Source organism: Pinus tabuliformis, chromosome 7 (genome assembly GCF_031772625.1).
Source record: "Pinus tabuliformis cultivar Carrire ecotype Pingquan chromosome 7, CPIR1, whole genome shotgun sequence".
Classification (NCBI taxonomy): Eukaryota; Viridiplantae; Streptophyta; class Pinopsida; order Pinales; family Pinaceae; genus Pinus; species Pinus tabuliformis.
In genome coordinates, this window is record NC_142293.1 from 1,571,684,286 (window position 1) to 1,571,695,039 (window position 10,754).

The following is a 10,754-nucleotide window of genomic DNA, read 5'->3' on the forward strand; positions in this document are numbered from 1 at the left end:
CCATGCATTCACTTTCACATTCGCTTTCAGTTGCCTGTCGGCGAGTCTGGGTAGCCTTGGCCTTGACTCTGCCTCACCAAGACAACATTACGCAATCCTGAGAGGGAAGGCTCTTTCTTCCTCTCAGGAAATGTGCATTTCTACCTAGTGACTATCCTCTAGTCTTGCATTGTGTAATTTTAAGGGATAGTGACTGTTGGCCCAAAAAATGGCGCAATGCAGTCACTGAGCTATAACCATTACAAGCTGAGATTGCGCAATGTGCAATTCCAGCAGTCAGCAGCCAGACTAGACTGTGCATTACACAGTTCCAGCAGTTAATCAGCCTCCTAGAAACCCAGCCTGTGCCTTGTGCAGTCTTGGTAGTCAGTCTCCCAACCTCCCGGCAGAAATTGCGCAACCTTCATGATCATTCACATTATCATGTTGCAGGTCAGTTCTCAAGTTCATTTTCATTTTCGACTAACAGATTTCTTGCCATGAGTGTTGCCATGTCTCTAGGTATCGTAGGTGTTCATCTACCTCTCAGTAACATAGATACAATGGTTTCGAGGAGAGCAGAGATGAAGACATTGTTCAAAGCACCCTTGGGGATGCAGTTGATCAAGTGTCTATGGACTTGCCTACCCACAAAGACATCAAGTTGTTTGTAGACAAGGACATCAATATATGATGGCAGTAGCATCACAACAAGTAGCTTCATGAACAATAGTTGAAGGTAGCACACCGGATGCAACAAATGCAAGAGGAATGTTGTTGACAAGACAGAGGCGAAACAAACTTGCAAGCTCAAGCAGATCCACTTGTGGTGAAAGCAACTTTGGATACTCAGGCTATGAGGTGACAAAATGACATGAAGATCACACAAAGGTAGAGAATGGAACAGAGAAGGATTTGCATGTGCTGAAGCAACAACTCAAGGAAGAATAGGAGCTCCATAGATAACAGAATGATTTACTATTGGACACAGATTGTCATTTATGTCAATATGGCAATATTCGAGGAGAAGATAGACGACAGAGATGGAGACTATGTATGATTTGTGGAGCAAGATGATCGAAGGGTTGAGCAAGGAGAAGGTCCAGAGTGGGGATGTGATTGCGATCGATAAAGCTTCTTGGAAGATTACAAAGTTGGGGCGGTCTTTTGCGAGGTCCAGGGATTATGATGCAATGGGGCCGCAGACCAAGTTTGTACAGTGCCCAGATGGAGAGCTTCAAAAACGTAAGGAAGTGGCCCTCTTTACAGGAGATACTGGAGAGATCCGTTCTGAAGTGAGGAAACAGATTGACAGTAAAGTTGCTGAATGGAGGGAAGAAGGCAAAGCTAAAATTGTACCAGGTGTGCTTTTTATTAACGAATTCAATATACTTGACATTGAATGCTTCTCATTTTTGAATCGTGCTCTAGAGAATGAGATGGCACCGATATTGGTTGTTGCAACAAATCATGGCATCACAAAAATCCGTGGAACAAATTACAAGTCTTGACATGGTATACCCATTGATCTATTAGACCGCCTGCTCATTGTTTTGAAATAGCCATACATGGAAGATGAATGTGAGCCGTCGAATCAAAGAGCAGCGGATCCAACGGTCGTCGTATGTGAAAGATGCGCAGACGATAATGCCCGGGAGACGTACAGGTAGGCAGTAAGCAGTATTCCCCGCACCGCCCACCGGGGTTCGGTGGTATACATACAATGGCCATGCGATCTAGTCACAATACGACACGTGGCGGATGAAAACCGCGACCCCCGCAAGTTAACGTGTATGCAGGGTGTGCGATCGGGGCTTGCGACTGTCGTCCGATCGTGTGACGGACAGTCAAATGGCAAGGAATATGCATGATGTTTAACATATGGGAAAAAGGACTGTGACCATTGGATCATGATGATCAACGGCTCCGATTGCGAATGTGGCAGAGGCTAATATGGGCACGTTTACGTGGGTTTTTGGAATAAAACAGAAACGGCGGGGCAAAAGGGTGTTTCTATACTTTTATATCAGTTTTCTTAGATTTCATTCTTTTGGTTTTCCAATCACAATGGCAATGGTGGCTTCCACCATGATGAGATCATCTATTACGGTGGGATCGTTTCGTGAAAATCATCGTCCTTCTATGGCGGTTGATGCACAGATCCAATCGAAGATAACCAGCATCGATGGCACAACCAGATTGCCTTTCAGAAGCTTTGGAAGCAATTTCCTCGGATCCACTGCAGAGTTTGGCCAGGGTTCAGCCTTACAATGTCAGAGTGCTAGGACTTTCCAACCAGTTAGAGTTACTGCAACAGAGGCCCCTCCTAGAGTTCAAAGATCCTCAGGAAAGGAGAGGACCAAAATAGGAATAAATGGATTTGGTTGTATTGGGAAGCTGAAAGATCAAGCGAGTCAGAGGAAACGACAGCAACTGAGGAGGAAGCCTAAGAGTCGGTGTAAGCGGAAACAAATGGACAAAGGCATGGGAATGTATAAAACAGTAGAAACAGAGAACTGTTGGTGCGGTTATGGTGGTGAAGAACCCGAGTGTGAGATAGTAGAAGTAGCGGAGGCTGTAGAGGCAGCAGAAGCAGCAGAGGTAGGAGAGCAGGAATGAGACAACCTCAGCTGAATAGAGTGCAGCAGCATACCTGTTTATACCAAGGTTGGGTTGGAGCCAAGAGGTTGGAGCCTCAAAACTGAACAGGACTAAAGTGATTAGGGGTAGGTGCTCCTAAGTGCAGAACCACTGCTAAACAGAGTTGGTGCTCTGGAGGTTGGAGCCTCACTGAAATCCAAGTTGGAGCTTGGCAACTATTCACAGTTAGATACATACTTATATTGTATTTTATTTCATTGTACTGTCTTGAGTTTTAATAAAAGCATTTATTCTAGCTGTTGGTTTCTGTGTTCTGTGTATACATATACATATCTATATATGCTTTTGGCAATCACTAGAATAAAAAGTAAGAAATAATGATTCACCCCCCCGCCCTCAGTGTTTCCAACAATTGGTATCAGAGCAGGCTTCTTCATACTAGCCTAACAGCTTGAAGAAGGATCCGCAGCTATGATGAGAAATCATGAGGCATCAGGAAGACCTCCTTTTTTCGATGGCACTAACTTTTGTTTCTGGAAGAAAAGAATGACCTACTACTTAATGTCCCTTGGACCTAAAGTCTAGCATTTTGTTAAAAATGAATACAAAACTACTTCCACTCTTCCAATAGACCAAGACGAGAGGAAAGCCTACATTGCAAATGCAAAGGCCATGAACTCCATCACTAGTGGTATCACTGATTCCAAGTTTACAAAAATCATGCACTGTACCTCTTCCAAAGAAATGTGGGAGAAGCTAGTTGGCTTGTACGATGGAGACTCAAAAGTCAAAAAGGCAAAGCTTCAAACTCACAAAACACAATTTGAAAGTTTGAGGATGGAAGATGAAGAAGATATTGCAGCATACCTCCTTTGAGTAGTTGAAGTGGTAAATTCCCTGAAAGGATTGGACGAAAAAGTGGAAGAAAGTACCATTGTTCAAAAGGTATTAAGGTCTCTTCCAGACAGATTTGACTCCAAAATAAGCGCTATAGAAGAAGCAAAGGATCTAGATACCCTCAAAATGGATGAACTCGATGGAATTCTCACTTCCTATGAAATGAGGAAAGGTGGCCCAAGCTCCAAAGATGCAGCATTCAAGGCCTCAAAGTCAAAGAAGGGGAAAGAAAGGAATGACTATAGTGATGAGTCAGATGTGGAATCCGAATTGGCTCAATTTGTACGAAAGCTGAAGAGAGGATCTAAGCTTAAAGGCAAGTATCCTCTTATCTGTTTTAAATGTGGTAAAATAGGTCATTATGCAGCAAAATGTCCTCATAAACATGACAGTGATGATGAAGGAAATTATAAAAGAATGGCGCATAAAAAGAAAGGGCTCAATAAGAAAAACTTCTTCTCCAAGCAAGATGAGTCTGATGAGGATGAGTTTATGGTCATCAAAAAGAAATCAAATGAGGAAAGCGATCATGATGAAAGCCAAGAAGCATTATTCATGGCACTCGCAGATGATGATGACTCAGGGTTGGAAGGAAATGTAGATGAACTGTTAATAAGTGCCATTGAAGAAAATGAGAAACTACGGAACAAAATCATTTCTCTCAAAGTGGAAAACGAGGAAATAAGAAGGAGAGAAGATCTCTTGGAAGCAAAGCTTAAAGAAAAGGAAGAGACTTGTGAAGAACGTGAGGCTGAAATAGTGTCTCTGAGAAAGGAGTTGGAGAAAATTAAAAAGGGCTGTAAAAGCTCTCAAATACTTGAGACTATTCTGAAAAATCAAAAACCTCAACATGACAAGTCTGGAATAGGTTTCAAAGGAGAATCCTCAAGCACTGAGAATAATGTGAAAAGCTATGCCGATGCACTTTCCTACAATCCAAAAGATGAAAAAGTATGTTATCAAAAGTGCATCCCAAGTCCCATGAATGAAGAGAGAGTTTCTCCAGAGAAGAATGTGGAGTTGAATCATGGAAACTACAGCAAATACAAACCTACACTCCACCAAAGGCCCATCACAAATTCGAAGAACGAGGGAGGAGTAATTCCCAGGATGTAAATCGACTCAAATCATGGCTGCTTCAACAAGTACAAAACCATCTTTCTTGGACACTGCTTTCACTGTAAAAACTTTGGTCATCAACCCAGACATTGTATGGCTAGCAGAAGTGAAAAGACAAATCTAAAGGACTGAATAATCAACTCATATGCCCCCAAAAGGCAGGGACAAATAAAAACCTTCAATTCATTTGATCCCTTGACCAAATTTGATCTGATTTGCTCTTTCTGCTACAATAATGGACACTATGAACAAGACTACCCACTCAAAGAAAGAAAGATGAGTAGCAAGAACTCCAGCATGGACAAGTGTGGCCTGGCTCTATATGCTCAAAATAACGAAAACCAGTGGTTTGTAGATAGGGGGTGCTCCAGACATATGAGAGGAGACAGAAGGAAGTTTGTCTCACTAAGCAAAAAGGAAGGGAATGTGTCCTTTGGAAGCGGATCAGGAAAAATTGCAGGAAAAGGAATAGTTACTCTAATCAATGGAAAAGGAAAAGCTCAATATGCTCTTCTGGTTGATGGACTCAAACACAACCTCTTGAGTGTCAGCCAAATCTGTGATCAAGCATAAGGTTGTTTTCAGCACCAAAGACTGTGAAATAAGGAACTCTGCCTCAGGGAAACTTGTGGCAAAATGGGTGAGGACACCAAAAAACATTTACATTCTGAACAAGATTCAAGAAAATAAATGCTACCTGAGTCAGACAGATGAGAGTTGGTTGTGGCATAAGTGACTTGGACATACAAGCTTCGAAAATCTGATCAATATCAGCAAGATCAAAGCTGTACGAGACATCCCACGGCTGTTCAAACCAAATCAAGCAGTATGTGGTCCATGTCAACATGGAAAGCAGACCAGAATCGGACACAAGACAAAGGAACACTCTACATCAAAGCCCTTAGAGATCATCCATGCTGATGTATGTGGGCCAACTAGAAATCAAGCACTCCAAGGAGAAAGGTACTTTGTGTTATTTTTTGATGATTATACTAGAATGATGTGGATATATTTCATAAAGTATAAATCTGAAACTTTTGGGTGTTTTAAGAATCTAAAAGCCCTTGTAGAAAATGAAAAAGATTCAAAAATTAAGTGCCTCAGAACAGACAGAGGAGGAGAATTCACATCAAACGAGTTTAGTGAGTTCTGTAATATTCATGGAATTAAAAGGGAATTCTCAGCTGCCAGAACACCTTAGCAAAATGGGGTAGTTGAAAGAAGAAATCGAACAATCCAAGAAATGGCAAGAAAAATGTTATTAGCAGCAGACTTACAGCCTAGATTCTGGAGAGAAGCAGTAGGGACAGCTGTCTATACATTAAATCGAACTCAATTAAGACCAAATTGTGGAAAAACTCCTTATGAGCTATGGAAAGGAAGACCTGCTTCGGTGAAGTACTTCAAGATCTTTGGAAGCAAGTGCTTCATAAAAATAAATGATGGCTCACCCGGAAAGTTTGATTCTCAGGTTGATGAAGGGATATTTCTTGGATACTCTACACGGAGCAAGGCTTACAAGTGCTACAATTATCGACTGAAGAAAATAGTGGAAAGCATTGATGTAAAGGTTGATGAAGATCTTCCAGAAAGGGAAATTGAAGAACATGAAGATGACTCTCTCATTGAAGAAGAAGAACCTAAAGAAGAAGTAATAGATGAAGAAGAAGAAGAAGAAGAGGGAAGAGAACCACCTAATACCCCTTCAAAGATGAAGTATGTCCAAAGAGATCATCTAGAAGAGCAGATCATTGGCGATAGAGATGAATGTGTGCAGACCCAAAGAAGGATATCAATCACACCCAAGAGAAAAGTCATTGCCCTCCTATCTATGATAGAACCAAAAACATTTGCAGAAGCAAGTAAGGATCCTCATTGGGTAAAAGCCATGGAAGAAGAAATGTCCCAAATTGAGAAGAACAAGACATGGGAGCTGGTACCTCATCCGAAGGACAAAAACATAATAGGAACCAAATGGGTGTTCAAAAATAAAATGAATGAGGAAGGACAGGTTATCAGAAACAAGGCAAGACTTGTCTACAAAGGCTATTCACAAATTAAAGGAGTTGACTTTGAAGAGACATTTGCACCAGTGGCCCGTATGGAAGCTATTAGGATGTTCTTGGCATTTGCTTGCTCAAAAGGATTCAAAATCTATAAAATGGACGTGAAATCAACATCTCTAAATGGGGAACTCAAGGAGGAAGTCTACATGGAGCAGCCAGAAGGTTTTGATCTAACAGTAGGAAAGGACTTAGTTTGTAAATTGAAAAAAGCTTTATATGGGTTGAAACAAGCTCCTAGAGCTTGGTATGCAAGACTGGATCACTATTTACAACAACAAGGCTTCAAAAAGGGAGTGGCTGGAAGTAATCTATACATAAAGATAGATCAAGGTAAGTTACTAGCTGCTCTTGTTTATGTCGATGATCTGATTTTTGCTAGTAATAATGATGAAATGAGCCATGAATTTTCTCAAAACATGTCAAAAGAGTTTGAGATGTCAATGATAGGAGAGCTGTCCCACTTCCTTGGACTTCAAATATCTCAAACCAGAGCAGGATTGTGTATATCTCAAACCAAATATCTAAAAGACATGCTCAAAAAATATGGAATGGAGGATTGTGCACCCATGAGCACACCTCTGACCACAAACTGCAAACTGAGCAAAGATGATGACTCCCCTCTAGTATATGCAACTCATTACAGGTCAATGATTAGAGCCCTTCTATACTGAACAGCTACATGACCAGACATAATGCAAGCAGTAGGAATGGTGGGAAGATTTCAATCTGCTCCCAAACAATCCCATTTATTAGCTGTAAAAAGAATTCTTAGATATCTGAAGGGAACTTCTGATTTCGGTCTTTGGTACCCAAAGAACTCAACACTGACTGTAACTGCATTCACCGACACTGATTGGGCTGGAAGTATAGATGATCGGAAAAGCACTAGTGGAAATGCATTCTTCCTAGGAGACTGTTTGGTATCCTGGCTAAGCAAAAAACAATCATCCATATCATTATCCACAGCCGAAGCTGAGTATATTGCTGCAGCAGACTATTGTTCTCAGATATTATGGATGAAGGACGCTCTAAAAGATCTCGACATATGTACAGATCAACCAATTTCCGTCTATTGTGACAACACAAGTGCGATCAGTCTTAGCAAAAATCCTGTGATGCACTCAAGAACCAAACACATACAATTCAAGTATCATTTCCTCCATGAAAAAGTAGCTGAACAAAACATCGTCCTGGAATATATCAGTACTAAGGAGCAGATAGCTGATATTTTCACAAAACCTCTTACTCGAGAAGCATTCAAACATCTGCGTCTAATGATGGGGGTTATTTATTTATCATCACTCAAGTTCATTCATAAAGATGTAGCAGGACAGGGGGAAAAGTTTGACAAGGGGAGTCCATATGCATCCCTTTGCCATTGATGTCAAAGGGGGAGAAAGCAGAAGAATATTGCCATCAATGAGAAAGGGGGAGCTTGTTGGACACAGATTGTCATTGATGTCAATATGGCAATATTCGAGGAGCAAATAGATGACAGAGATGGAGACTGTGTATGATTTGGGGAGCAAGATGATCGAAGGGTTGAGCAAGGAGAAGGTCCAGAGTGGGGATGTGATTGCGATCGATAAAGCTTCTGGGAAGATTACAAATTTGGGGCGGTCTTTTGCGAGCTCCAGGGATTATGATGAAATGGGGCTGCAGACCAAGTTTGTACAGTGCCCGGATGGAGAGCTTCAGAAATGCAAAGAAGTGGCCCTCTTTACAAGAGATACTGGAGAGATCTGTTCTGAAGTGAGGGAACAGATTGACAGTAAATTTGCTGAATGGAGGGAAGAAGGCAAAGCTGAAATTGTACCAGGTGTTCTTTTTATTGACGAAGTCCATATGCTTGACATTGAATGCTTCTCATTTTTGAATCGTGCTCTAGAGAATGAGATGGCACCGATATTGGTTGTTGCAACAAATTGTGGCATCACAAAAATCCATGGAACAAATTACAAGTCTCCACATGGTATACCCATTGATCTATTAGACCGCCTACTCATTATTTCGACATAGCCATACATGGAAGATGAATGTGAGTCGTCGAATCAAAGAGCAGCGGATCCAACAGTCGTCGCACGTGAAAGATGTGCGGATGATAATGCGCGGGAGACGTACAGGTAGGCGGTAAGTGGTATTCCCCGCACCGCCCACCGGGGTTCGGTGGTATACGTACAATGGCCGCGTGATCCAGTCGCAATACGATGCATGGCAGATGAAAACAGTGGCCCCCACAGGTTAACGCGTATGCAGGTTGTGTGATCAAGGCTTGTGACTGCCGTCCGATCATGCGACAGACGGTCAGATGGCGAGGAATATGCACGATGTTTAACGTGCGGAAAAAAGGACTGTGACTGTTGGATCGCGATGATCAACGGCTCCGATTGTGAATGCGGCAGAGGCTAATATGGGCGCGTTTACGTGGGTTTTCGAAATAAAACAGAAACGGCGGGGCAAAAGGGTGTTTCTAGACTTTTATATCAGTTTTCTTATATTTCGTTCCTTTGGTTTTCGGATCGCAATGGCAATGGCGGCTTCCACCATGATGAGATCATTTGTTACGGTGGGATCGTTTCATGAAAATCATCGTCCTTCTGTGGTGGTTGATGCACAGATCTGATCGAAGATAACGAGCACCAATGGCACAGTCAAATTTCCTTTTAGAAGCTTTGGAAGCAATTTCTTCGGATCCACTGCAGAGTTTGGCCAGGGTTCAGCCTTACAATGTTAGAGTGCTAGGACTTTGCAACTAGTTAGAGCTACTGCAACAAAGGCCCCTCCTAGAGTTCAAAGGTCCTCAGGAAAGGGGAGGACCAAGATAGGAATAAATGGATTTGGTCGTATTGGGAAGCTGAAAGATCAAGCGAGTCATAGGAAACGATAGTGACTGAGGAGGAAGCCTAAGAGTCGGTGTAAGCGGAAATGAATGGACAAAGGCATGGGAATGTATAAAACAGTAGAAACAGAGAACTGTTGGTGCGGTTATGGTGGTGAAGAACCCGAGGGTGAGATAGTAGAAGCAGTGGAGGCTGTAGAGGCAGCAGAAGCAGCAGAGGTAGGAGAGCAGGAGTGAGACAACCTCAGCTGAATAGAGTGTAGCAGCATACTTGTTTATACCAAGGTTGGGTTGGAGCCCAAGAGGTTGGAGCCTCAGAACTGAACAAGACTAAAGTGATTAGGGGTAGGTGCTCCTAAGTGCAGAACCACTACTAAATAGAGTTGGTGCTCTGGAGGTTGGAGCCTCACTGAAGTCCAAGTTGGAGCTTGGCAACTATTCACAGTCAGATACATACTTATATTGTATTTTATTTCATTGTACTGTCTTGAGTTTTAATAAAAGCATTTATTCCAGCTACTGGTTTCTGTGTTCTGTGTATACATATACATATCTATATATGCTGTTGGCAATCACTAGAATAAAAAGTAAGAAATACTGATTCACCCCCCCTCTCACTATTTCCAACATTTACGGCAAGAACAGGTACTGTAGCGAGTGCAACATGAACTCACGGATGAAACTGTGCCCGTACAAGTTAAAGATCCATCCTAGCAGCTGGCACGGAGATGACATGGTGAGTAGTGTTGTTGATCGCATGCAAGGTAATTAAACAACATGCATGTCATCGTGTGCATACATGCGATCCCACCCATTCAACACACTCACCGAGGCAAAAAAAAGAAGCAAGTCAAGCTGGAGTTGAACATGTAGTTGACAGTTGATGCGCATGACCACCAGCACACACTGGAAGATCAAAAAAATACTATGCATAAGTGTTTTTGTAGTTTTCCTGCACCCAAGAAGGCCATGTGCATGTTAGCAGACGAGTTGGATGGAGGAGCCACACCAATGCACCCAGATGCAACGGAGGCAAGTGTTCGCTTTAGCAAGATGTCACCATGGAGCTCATGCACACCATCACAGACGACCAAGCTTGGCATCAACTCACCACCTTTACCATCACAAGCATGTCAAAGAGTTGTTCTCACCACAACGAACCGAGTGTCAGTGATGTCTTGCATGGCTTGCTCAAGCCAGTTTGTCTCGCATGGGCACATGTGAATTGTAATGTAACGTCTTGTCAAGTGGAA

General features: G+C 42.3%; 2 pseudogenes; both read left to right on the forward strand.

Moving 5' to 3' along the window:
- Positions 1 to 1,022: 1,022 nt before the first annotated feature.
- On the forward strand, positions 1,023 to 1,490 carry LOC149254069 (uncharacterized; annotated as a pseudogene).
- A 6,672-nt stretch (positions 1,491 to 8,162) lies between these two features.
- LOC149254070 (uncharacterized) lies at positions 8,163 to 8,681 on the forward strand (annotated as a pseudogene).
- Positions 8,682 to 10,754: the final 2,073 nt, after the last annotated feature.